The sequence below is a fragment of the Quercus suber genome, unplaced genomic scaffold (assembly GCF_002906115.3).
Source record: "Quercus suber isolate HL8 unplaced genomic scaffold, Cork oak 2.0 scaffold_47, whole genome shotgun sequence".
NCBI lineage: Eukaryota > Viridiplantae > Streptophyta > Magnoliopsida > Fagales > Fagaceae > Quercus > Quercus suber.
Genome location: NW_027069512.1, coordinates 83,463 through 96,480, shown reverse-complemented (window position 1 = coordinate 96,480; position 13,018 = coordinate 83,463).

The following is a 13,018-nucleotide window of genomic DNA, read 5'->3' as shown; positions in this document are numbered from 1 at the left end:
CTCAGGAGCATCAGACTTGGATCGTAGGAGGATGACCCAAGTGTACCTAGTGAAGTCATCTACCACAGCCATGATGTATCTCTTTCCACAAAGAGACTCAGTTCTGGTTGGACCCATGAGATCTAGATGCAGTAGCTCCAATGGTCTAGATGTAGCAGATGTCTGAGTGCCTGGATGTTTAGCTTTCGTCTGTTTTCCAAGCTGACATAGTCCACACGCCACGTTGTTTACTCTATTAAGCTTTGGTATCCCCAAGACTGACTCATACTTAGATACAATTTAAAGATGTTTGTAACTAGCATGTCCCATCCTTTGGTGCCATAGATCTTCATTTGATAAATGAATGCTATTACACACAATATTAGTATCAGGAACCAAACCATAATATTAGTCTAGAGTGCGAACACCACTTATGAGTTTCTTTCCTAACTCATCCATGACAAGGCATTTCCCTTTTCAGAATAGTACCATAAAGTCTTGATCACATATCTGACTTATGCTCAATAGGTTCACTCTCATACCTTCTACATATAGAACATTTGTAATGTCTGGCAGCCCAAGTAGAGATATGATTCCCTTTCCTTTAATCTGTGATTTGTTCCCATCACCAAAAATGACATTACCACCCTTCTTAAACTCGAAAACCTTGAAGAGAGATCAGTCTCCAGTCATGTGTCTTGAGTAGCCGTTGTTAAGGTACCACAAACACATGTCCATAACCTTAAATGTGGACTTCATCATGAAGCACACTTCGTGCTTAGATGACAGATCAGTGAGAATGGTGTTTTCTCTCATTTGCCTTTTATGAACAAAGCCTTTAACTTTCACTCTTCTCAGAGGAACTCCTTTGTACATTTTCATTTTGAGACAATTTAGTTTCTTTTTTGTCAAGCTGAGTTCTTTTCCAATAATCATCATGATAGAATTCAAATAACTTTTAGACTTGCATTTTCTGATACACTCAAACAAGTAGAGATTAGAAAACCAAGATGTATTTTAAAACAAAGATCTTTTCAAGCCGGTTGCAGCCATGACAACAGGGGTCAATGGATTACACAGCAAAGATTTAAACCTAATCAGAGTGTACCTGCTCTGATACCACTTGATAGGCCAAGAATGTATTGACCAATTGTGATGAATTAACCAATTAATTAGCCAAGTTAATTAATTAATTCAATTTGCATGCAATAAGTGTGGTAGCACAAACAAATCACCAACTAAATTAAAGTGCAGCAGAAAATAAATTGACACGGTGATTTGTTTACGAATGGGGAAAACCTATAGGCAAAAACCTCACCGGGTGATTTTAAGGTCACACTCCCAAGAATTGACTATTATCACAACAAGTGGTTACAAGTAAAGGAATCTCAGTACTTATACTAACCTACAGTTGAACCTTTACCCCAATACCCAATTGGACTTGTTCTGTAGTTACATTCTCTCCTTTTCAATGCTCGGCTCCCAGTATGTGACTAATCAATTTGATGCACGGATCCTAGTATGCGGCTTACTCACCAACTTGAGAAAGATGTTGACTGCAAAGTTCTTTAGTTCATCAACACAATGAAGATCACGAAGCTCCTTGGTTACAAAACCCTATGGTGCACAAATACAGCAGCTTCTTGAATAGAAAGATGAACTAGGGCATATATCTTTTGTTCAGAATATGCTTGTGAAAAGCTTTTGCATTGAGTTTCATCAGCTGTGACGGCCCTTAAAACAATCCTTATATATGTTTAAGGTTGCGAGAAAAGAAAGCCCAAACATCTATTCACGGATTGGAGTGAAATTAGATTTGAAAAAATGATTTTGGTAAACCTCGACAGATACCCTATCTATTGAGCAGCTGTCAAGCATCGTGTTGAAATAGCCTTCTAAATCTCGATAGATACTAGCTGTCGAGTTTTAAAATCCAGCACTTCTTTACTTGATTCTTGGATAGACTTGCATGGCTTTAATACTTGAACTTGAAACCTTGTTCCTTGAAGCATTAAACATATCCTAAATCTACCCAATTACAAGTAAAGTGCGTTTTGTCAAAGCATTAGCCAATTCTATATTGATATATGTTCCTAACATGATTCACATATGTCCTAACAAATCCAAACATTAAGTCAGCCAATCCAATTTTGTCGCCACCAAAATATTTCTTCTCCCCAAGCCCTTGCTCTTCAATGATTTTCAGCAGTTCTCTTACTTCTTTTGTAGCCTTCTCTTGTTCTTCTCCAGCAATTAAATAGAATCCCAAGAGTGAAGGGCTCTGCATCACAAGATTCAAGAAACACTTATTAATTAGGAAAAGAAATATATTAATATATCCAATTTTTCGTTTTCTAATTTTATTAGTTAAAGAAACAATAATGCTACTTGTTGTTTTATTGGAAACAAAAATGAATCATGAGATCATTGCTTAACAACTATTTCATCCCTCTTGTTATTCAAATACTATCCCTCTTGTTATAATCAAGTACAATGCAGCAGTTGTTTGATTAAGAAATTATTCAAATCATTAATTAAATAGATATTTTTGAATAAGTAATTAGAATAGTTACAATATTTTTGAAACATCAATAATTGGAAGTGCAGGGATTTGAATCATGGATATTTTCATTCGAAACACCAAGAGATGACAGTTGAGCTATAAGGCTCCTAGTAGTTACAAACTTTGTACTATGAAAAATGGCATATATATATAGTGGAATTATATTGAATGCATATTATTGACCATATGCACTAATTAGCCACAAGATAGGCAAATTGTCTATAATTTTAGCTCAAAAGACAATCCAATAAGAAGTAAACATTGCAAAGAGTTAAGTGTTTGAGTGTTAGGACATATGTGATTCACTTGTTAGGAACATATATCACTATTTTATGTAATTGACTAATCCTTTGACAAAACGCACCTTACTTGTATTTGGGTAGATCTAGGATGTGTTTAATACTTCAAGAAACTTTGTTTCAAGATCAAGTGTTAAAGTCATGCAAGTCTGTCTAAGATTCAAGTCTGAAAAGTGCCTATCATTAAAGCTCGGCAGCTAGCATCTATTGAGCTTAAGAAGCTGTTCTAGCCCTATGGCTTGACAGCTGCTCGACAGATGGCTATCTGTCGATGTTTATGCAAAAACAGATTTTTAGTTCTATTTTGACTCTAATTCGTGCTTATGTGTTTGGGCTTTCTTTTCTCACAATCCTAGACATATAAAAGGATTGTTTTAAGGGCCGTCAAAGAGGACACAAGTTGCACAAGTATTGAGCAAAGTTTGTTCAAGCAAATTGTGACTGGAGACAGAATTTTGCCCTAGTTCATCTCTTCTGAAGAAGTTGTTGTCCTTGTGCACCGTAGGGTTTTGTAACCAAGCATCTTCTTGATCTTCATCGTTTGATTGAAGTGAAGAACTTTGCAGCCAACAACTTTCTCTAGTTGGTGATTGAAGTCGCGTACTGGGATCTGCGCAATTAGTTAGTCACGTACTAGGAGCCGTGCATCAAAAGGAGAAATTGTCACTACAGAACAAGTCCAATTAGGTATTGAGGTAAGGATTCAACTGTAGGTTAGTATAAGGTACTGGGATTCCTTTACTTGTAACTGCTTGTTGTGATAATAGTAGAATTTCGGAAGTGGTAACCTTAAAATCACCCGGGGGGGTTTTTGCCGTGTAAGTTTTCCCCATTCTTAAACAAATCACCGTATCAAATTATTTTCCGTTGCATACTAAATTTAATTGGTGATTTGTTTGTGCTACCATGCTTATTGCATGTAATTGAACCTAATTAATTCACTTGGCTAATTGATTGGTTAATTCATTACAAGGGGTCAATACGTTTTTGGCCTATCATTGAGTTTGGATATTCAGCAAAAATGTCTTTCTAGAACTTGTGTTAATTAGATCAAATTGAATTATAAAAAACATAAAGAATTGGATTATTGGAATACATATCAATTACCTTGTCGTCTAGAAACCTTATCTAGAACCTTACGAAGGCCCTCTCACGAGGGTTTGTAGGAAGCAAGGGGTTATGTTATGTGGCCATGTCTTCTCAATGTATTCAAGTATGACAGTAGACTCTGCAATTGGTTTCTCATTGTGAATGAGCAGAGGGACCTTTTTGATGTGTTAGGACATATGTGGTTTACTTGTTAAGAACATATGTCATTCTTTTATGTAATTGGCTAATCCTTTGACAAAATGCACTCAACCTGTAATTTGGTAGTTCTAGATGTTTTTAATACTTCAAGAAACAAGGTTTCAAGATCAAGTGTTGAAGTCATCAAGTCTGTCCAAGAAACAAGCTGAAGAAGTGCTGAATCATTAAAACTTGACACCTGCTCGATAGCTGCTCGACAGCTTCTATCTGTCGAGGTTTACTAAAATCAGATTTTATGATTTGATTTCTTGGGATCCGTGGATGTGTCTTTGGGCCATCTTTTCTTGTAACCCTAGATATATAAAAGGATTGTTTTAAGGACCGTCAAAGTGTTCACAAGTTGCACAAGCATTGAGCAAACTCTATTTAAGCAAATTGTGACCAGAGACAAAGTTTTGCCCTAGTTCATCTCTTCTGAAGAAGTTGCTGCGTATGTGCACCTTTGGGTTTTGTGACCAAACATCTTCTTGATCTTCATCGTGGATGAACTGAAGAACTTTACAGCCAACAACTCTTTCTAGTTAGTGATTGAAGTTGCGTACTGGGATTCGCGCATTGGTTAGTCATGTACTTGGGAGCCGTGCATCAAAAGGGGGAACTGTCACTACAGGAAAAGTCCAATTGGGTATTGGGGTAAGGGTTCAACTGTAGGTTGGTAAGGTACTTGGGATTCCTTTACTTGTAACCGTTTGTTGTGATAATAGTGGAGTTTCGGGAGTGATGACCTGAAAATCACCCGGTGGGGTTTTTGCCGTAAGGTTTTTCCCCATTCGTAAACAAATCACTATGTCATTTTTTTTCCGCTTTCTTATTAGTTTATTGGTGATTTGTTTGTGCTACCATGCAATTGCATGTTAAATTGATTAATTAATAACTTGGCTAATTAATTAATTGATTTAATCACAAGGGGTCAATCCGTTTTTGGCCTATCATGATGAATTGGGTTATATCGTAAAAGCAAATCACTCTTATTAGCTAAATTCTCTTTCACATATTCATACTTCACACCCTTGAGTTCCAGGCCTATATCACCCTGTAATTGTATGGGCTAGACCGAACTCCTAATAACTTCTTCCATTTTCATTTATTTTCTAACCCTATCAAATTCGTGTATGTATAGAGAGAGACGTTTTTATCTTTGTGTGACAATTCGGGGTTTATCTTCATTGGGTTCTAAGTCATCATTTTTTGGAGAAGGTATTTGTTATCAAGTGATATCATGTCAGCGGTATTAAAATCTAATAAGTGTGAGACATATTAGTAAAAAATAACTAACCCATTAACAATTGAAAGATATGTATTAGTGGGTAGTTATTTTTGCACACGTGTCTCTCATTTATTGAATTTTGATATGGATAATGTGGTATCATTTAATACAAAACACTTTTTCCATTTCTTGACAGTTTGTAGCCTTCTCTTTTGACCGTTTTTCAATTTTGGTAGCCTTCTTTTTTGACCGTATTTTAACTAAAATGATTAAGAAAAGTATATCCCGACCCTGAGAGTAGAGATAAGTCGCCTAGATTTCTGATTTCCTTTTGAGAAAAGGAAGTAAATTTTGGAAAAAATTGCAAATTAACACTAATTCCCAAACAATTTCGTTAGTTAGTAACATTTCTAAACTATTTAGGAAACTAACATCTCGAGTCTTTTAGGCTCGAGTTTACTGTAGCAACTCGAGCCTAAGAGAATCGAGATGTATGTGCTGGCAGTGGAACTCGTGATTTACACACTCGATTTCCTTTCTTGTTGATCCACTGTTCTTCCTTTTCTTCCTTCGTTCTTCATTTTCCAGATCAACCAGACCCAAATCAAACCCCAATCCTTCCTTTTCTTCCTTCGTTCTTCATTTTCTAGACCAACCAAACCCAAATCAAACCCCAAGAACAAATCCACACTGCGAAAGAAGAAGAAGAAGGAGAAAAGGAAGAAGAATAAGAACACGGAACAAATGGAAAGCAGAGCCATCACCAATTTGCCGCTAAGAACACAACAGGTGGGTGGGTTTGGTTTTTGCAAGTGACTTCTTCTTCTTTTTCTTCTTCTCCTTCTTTCTTTTTCTCTGTTTTCTCTCTAGGTCTATTTCTGGGTTGTTGATTTCATTTAATGAAATGGGTTTGGTTTTTGCAGGTGGCTTCTTCTTCTTCTTCTTCTTCTTTTTTCTCTGTTTTCTCTTTGGGTTTGTTTCCTCTTTTTCTCCATTTTCTCATGATTTCATTTAATGAACTCGAGACTCAGAGACTCGAGTTCCACCAAACTTGAGTCTTTAGGACTCGTTTTTCTACCGTGAACTCGAGTCTTTTAGATTTGAGATGTTAGTTTGCTAAATAGTTTGGAAACACTGCTAACTAACAAAATTGTTTGCAACTTGGTGTTCTTTTCCAATTTTTTTTCCAAAAATTTTCTTTTGAGCTAGAGGGAAAGATTTGAGCCTACCACTACTTATTTTACTATTCAGCTTATTTGGCTCCAAAGATATATGTGCGTTTGGCTCCAATTTAAAAAGCCAACTTATTTTACTATTCTGCTTATTTTTGCTACTATTCCTGAGCCACAATGTACTTTTTGGTACTATTCATGGATCCCACTGTACTATTTCAACCAAATTTTACCTTTTATCTATAGTACTATTAGCAAAAATTTTTCACTTTTAACAAAATAAGTGGATTCCAAATGGTTGGCCAGCTATTTTGACTTTTATAATATGACGCGCAGTGTGTTATCCACTCAAGGGTTTCAAACACTGACGACATAGCCTGGGAAAAATAAAACACAAATTAATCTAACTTCTATATACCACAATACATTCGGGGATATTGGGGTTTTGCCCTTATTTTGCAAAAAAAAAAAAAAAAGTCCCTGTTTTCAAACTATTTAGGTTCATCTACCTGTTTTAGTACTCGATTATCTAACAGTCAAATTCTATACGAAACTCGACTATACTAAAATCGGGTTCTATGTAACTCAATTTTACTATGGTCAAGTTTCTATAATGTTTTTCCCACGCTGGATTGCCACCATGGCTTTTCCCAAATTTTTAATAAGCTAGAACTCGATCCTAATAAAATCAAGTTCTTAAGGGAAATTTTCATCACCAAGTACACTAAAGCTTACTTGGTGCCAAAATAATCGAGTAATGCTGCTATACACAACTCAATTCACAAATTCACAGATTTTCCTCATTTTCTTCACAGCTTCTCCTCACAGATCCATAGCTATACATCCCTAGACTCGGTGTTATCTCTCTATCATCTCAGGTAAAAAACTCATATCAGAATTTGATGCACATAGAGAATTTTATGGCGTAGGTGAGGAGTAGTTTTAGATATTACAAAAGTTTATCATCCATAATTTACTTTTATGCTAGAGAAGAATTTTCATTTGATAGGTTGTATTGCTTGTGCTTTGGTATTTTGTTGAATGAGTGTTATGTGAGTGCATTGGGGTTATATTGGTTCTTTGGTGTTATAAATTTTAGTTACAAAAAATGAAAATCTTTAAATTTGCTAGAAGTAATGTACAATAAATCTTATTTGGGTGATGAGTGTTATGTGAGTACATTGGGGTTATATTGGTTCTTTGGTGGAGTAAATTTTAATTACAAAAGATGATAATCTTTAGATTTGCTAGAAGTAATGAACAATAAATCTTAATGCATTATGCATTATGCAACCGAAGGTGTATGTAGGTAGTAAGCAAAAGTTCTTATTTTGCAAAAGTTGAACATACATAATCATCATTGTCAGACATTAACAACAACATTCCGTATTACACACAACGTGTAGGCATTAATAACAACGTCTAATCTTTGTAGGTAGAAATTTTTGGACATCATCATTGCTTGAATTTGAGAAGTTTAAAATATCTTTTTCATCATCTAACGAATTAATTTCATTAATAGACTTGATGGCTCGATCTTGCGCCTTAGGAACTCGTAACCCATGCCTTAGGAATGTGCCTTAGGAACTCGTAACCCATGCCGTCAACAATACACATCCAATTCACATCTCTTATTTTATAAGGTTGACCATGGTGGTTTTGTTGTGGTGAACTCTATTGCGGTGGTATCCGTACTCAGTTTTGTAGGTTTGCCGACCATGATGTGTTCAACACTTCCAAGAATCTCATATGTGTATTGAACATTAATGAAATCTCTTTTCTTTCCAACTCATTTCCCTCCATAGTGGTCTATGTATGTCGGTAGTTGTTGCTTTATTGGAACTTGTGATGATGCATTTGTTGAAGTAGATCCAAACTTGTTTCGCACTATACGATTTGATGTTAAGGCGTTGCAATTCATAGCTTAGTCAATCTAAGAAGTTAGTGGGTTAAAAAAAACTAATAATTGTGGTGCATTTATAACCTCATTTCATGGTCCAAACATTATAATATATATATGAGTTTTCAGGGCTTGTCATGTCAATACAGCCTAGAAAAACAATATATGAATAGGATTATCCATGTTCCTAATGTTACAATGATATTTCAACATGTGTGCAGTAGTTGCAATGTAATTGAACAGAGCATTATCTTTAATTGACACAGTGCTATGCATTATGCACCAGGGTATGATTATTCATATATTTACGTTATGCTCACATGTGAGTATTAGTATTTACTTTCTAGCATGTAATAGTACATAAATTTATGAATGTCTTTGTCGCGTACCATCTTATACAGCTATACATTATTTACCAATAGTTGATGCACACTGTTAACTCATCATTTGATGTTATTGTATTCAGCGTCAATGTCTGGTTCTAGCAACCCTTTCATCTACAGGCCTTGCGATGTGTTCATTACGATGGGTCATTGCTAGGTATTGGAAGATGAGTTCAGCTATCCAATCGATCTGAATCTACGAAACAGTGCACGGGTTCACAATACCATGAGGCAGGAGTGGACTTTGTTACTTCATGAACAAGAAATGTTTTATGATGAGTTGGTTGGTTATAAGTTGCTAGTGCCTCGGCGACTAGCATCGCAGATGCCAGGAGACACGATAAACGAACTTCGTAGAGATTGAACCGCATAAGGGAAGAAAATAATCGAATGTAGATATGTCTTAATTGATATCGAACCCAAGTCGAGATTCAAGAATTAGTGGAGTGTAAGTTGTACGAGCAAGCATGATACATGCAATCACTTCTTGCGGCAGACATTTATCAGTCGAACATGGAGATGTTAGATGTAGAGTAATCGTGTAGTGGTCTAATTGGACTTTGTTGTATAACTATTTTCCTTAACTATCTTTTAAATGTATGTATGTCACTGTTGTTGTGTTTGTACTATGTAGGAAACAATGTAAACCTTATTATTGTCGGTACAAGCATGCACGTTATTTGTAATCTTGAATGACTACTTAGGGTGAAAAGGTAGACAATTTATTATATGTATAACACATCTATATACTACTAAAAGCCAAAGCATAGCATTTAATGTTGTTACGCTCACGTTGAGCCACATCAGCTACCATGTCATTACCCTTCTTTTTTCTAAATTTTTTTCATAATTTTAATATACTATTAAAAAGAAATTATTCTCAACCCTATCCCCACTTTAAAGCCCACCACCGTAAAGCCCCAACCAAGCTAAATAGTCTTTAATGCTCATCCCTCTCTGTCTTTCAGGCTTATAAAACTTCACAACTTTAGCTTTTTAACGCCAAACTCTTTCTCTCTCTTCCCTCCTTGGTCTCTTCCTCTCCTCATTTAACTGAATCACTCCTTCATACCTGTTCAATTGTCACCATACTGGAGGGAAAAAAAAATCAAAGTCCATATTTGGTACACATTATCCCTTTCTTTTGTAATTAATATTTTGCTATTCTTTCAAATAATTGAGCATTAATTCAGACATTCTTCAAATCTATCTTCATTAGTGGTGATTCTTCATATTCTCGATCAAGAGGTCAAAACGTTCAATTGTTGCATATTGGAAATAGAACACCCACTTCGTTATTTTTTCTATATATATCTGCAATCTCTCTTCCTCCATATATAAAGAGCATATTGGCCTAACCTATGCCATTGCAGAATCCAATCCTCCCCGCCAAGGAGCCCCCATAAAATTATCATATTTGAAGCCATGAATATTTGTCGTGGGGTTCTCAACAAACTGACCCAAAAAAAAAAAAAGGCTTTTAGAATCAAAGCTCTTGAACCTCCACACCAAAACATTGCTAATGTTAAAGAAGTGCTTGAACAATCTGTAAACATGTTTTAGAAACCTGGATTGGACCGTACAGTGCTATTGGGTTACCATGAACTATTCACCAAAACGATTCTTTTAACCCATAAAACCGCCCTATGCAAGAAAATCAGTGAAACCGCTCTATCACAGGTTCAAATCAGAGATTTTTTTTTGGGGTACTTACAGCCATTGTTAAAGCTTCAACCACCATGAGATGCTGTCAAACCATGAGATTGCATCGCTATTTCTTCTTATTCTTCTTCTTTGTCTCTGTCTCTTTCGCTCTCGCTACGTTTTTGCCATTTCTACAGGCCTTCTTTGCTTAACTGTCACAGTGAAGGTCAAGTGGTTGCAAATGATGGATGGACAAACTAATGCTTAGGCAAGCTTAGCTGTCATCCACTTGTACCAAATGCTTGCAAGCCTTTAACCACTTTTTTCTTTCTTAAATTGGCTTGGGCTTGTGTTTTTATTGTACTTGATCAATTAATGGATGGACAAACTAATTTCGGCCCCACTTCTAGTTTTTGTATTTTTTTTTTTTTAAATTTCATATATACTAAATGGGGTTGGTCATAATAAAAAATGTATTGGGTAATCAAATGGGCTAAATATGATTTAAGATAATTTAGATGAAGACTTGCGCAGAATATTGAACTCTAACAAAAAGTTTAAGGATATATATATATATATATCCATTGATTGAGAAACTCAATATTTATTTATGTTTGATTATGATTTAATATTACTTATTTGTCTTATGAATGTTATGATATGAAAAATACATTTGAAATATAAATATTTATGTTTCAACCAATTTTTATATTTTTACTAATTTAATATATTTTTATATTTTTATATTTTTTAAATAATTATTAAATTAATTATAACGTCATCAAATAACCTTAGTCTAATCTTAAAAATCTTGAACCTCTCCCTTTTACGATTCTTTGAATGGTTCAGGTTTCGAAACCATGTCTAAAAGCTCGAATTTGTGTAAAAACACAAGAGCTTGTTCTGACCTCCAAATAAAAATTACGACTAGATTGCTTTTACTCTAACTTATCTAAGTGTGGAACAAGAGTAAATGAAGCGCAATCACTGGATCTACTCTAGTGCATACACATGAATAATAAACAATAAAAGTAAAGCACAAGAGTAAGGGAAGAGAGATGCAAACACAAGATAACATCAAGATGTGTTATTAAAGAGGAAGCCAAAAAACTCGGCGAAAAACCTCTCCGTGACCCTCCAAGTCAAAATCGATCCATTAGAGAATAAAGTTGAAGTACACGAATAAGAAAAGACCCTCCAAGCCTAGTCTACCCAATGTACTTGAGCCCTCTAAGCTCCTATTACCAATGGACTTCTCAGAATCATGTCTTCTCTAGCTTTCCGGATCTCGTAATACGCCCGATTGCATTCACCAATCCTCACCGGCTTCTTTTGGCAAATCCCCAAAGCTTCCCAAGCTCCAAAACACTCTCTACACTCTAAATAGTTGTGGACTGTGTTTGAGTACAAATTTGCTCTCAAGGTATGGTAATGGGAGAGGGAAGGAGAAGAGGCTACAATGATTTCTCACTAAGGATGAGTAGCTCTCTCTCCAAAAGATAGGTGTGTTGTGTTGTAGAAAACCTATCTAGGGTTTTTCTCTTTGAATAACCTCTTATACTTTTATGGGTAATGAGGGTATATATAGTATAGGTGAAAGGTAAGAAAGTCACACTTAAAATCCTCTAGGCAGAATGTTTCACAGGTACCTCGTGAGATGACTTGTCTCGCAAAGCACTCGTAAAATGCAGATGACACTTGACTCTTCAGCTTCCAGCATATGCTTCTCACATGCCCTTTTCACGAGAACCTTTACTCCTAGACTTCCTGTGAGTTAGTTGCGAAATAGCACTGATTTTCATTTTATGTTTGATTCTTCACCATCTTAATACTAAACTCAATACAATAAAATCCTACAACATACAAGGAATTAATTTAGTGCAATTACAACACTTTTTTGTCATGGAATAAAGCTAACATAAAACATAGTTTTGAATCACAACTTTACAATATCTATAAATGATAATGTCATAGACAATCTCTACCCACTTGGTGTCACAAATCTTATTTGGTCCCTCAAGACATTGTCTTTGCTTGAATATATGTCATTGGTATGAAAAATCAGAAAGCAAATTATGGAGAGAGATCACAACTTTTCTTTTCTTTGTTTCTCATGAAAAAAGTATATGGGAAAATGTTTTTTTTTTTTTTTTCTAAATTTGGTAGGTTGGTGGTTGGGAAGGATTATTGAGAGTTGGAGTTGTTTGGTTGTTGACGATAAATGGGTCATGAATGTTTTTAGGGTTTGACAAGTTAGTTGTCAGTTTGAGCTTGTGTGTGTGTCTCTGTGTTTTTTATTTTTTATTTTTTATTTTAATTATTTCAAACTTTGTTATTAGAACAGTTGTTACGTTGTAGGTATTGCATATACTCACCAATTATAGGAGATAAGGTCCCAAATTTTACATAATTAATTTTTAACTTGTCCCAACCAAAAATTATGTATTTCTTTTAATAATTAAAGTACTATACAAAGGACAAACAAAGGGTTTATGATATTGTGTGTATTTAAATTAGAAACTATTTTTAGAAATCTTTTATTGGGAGAATGATAAAGCAATAA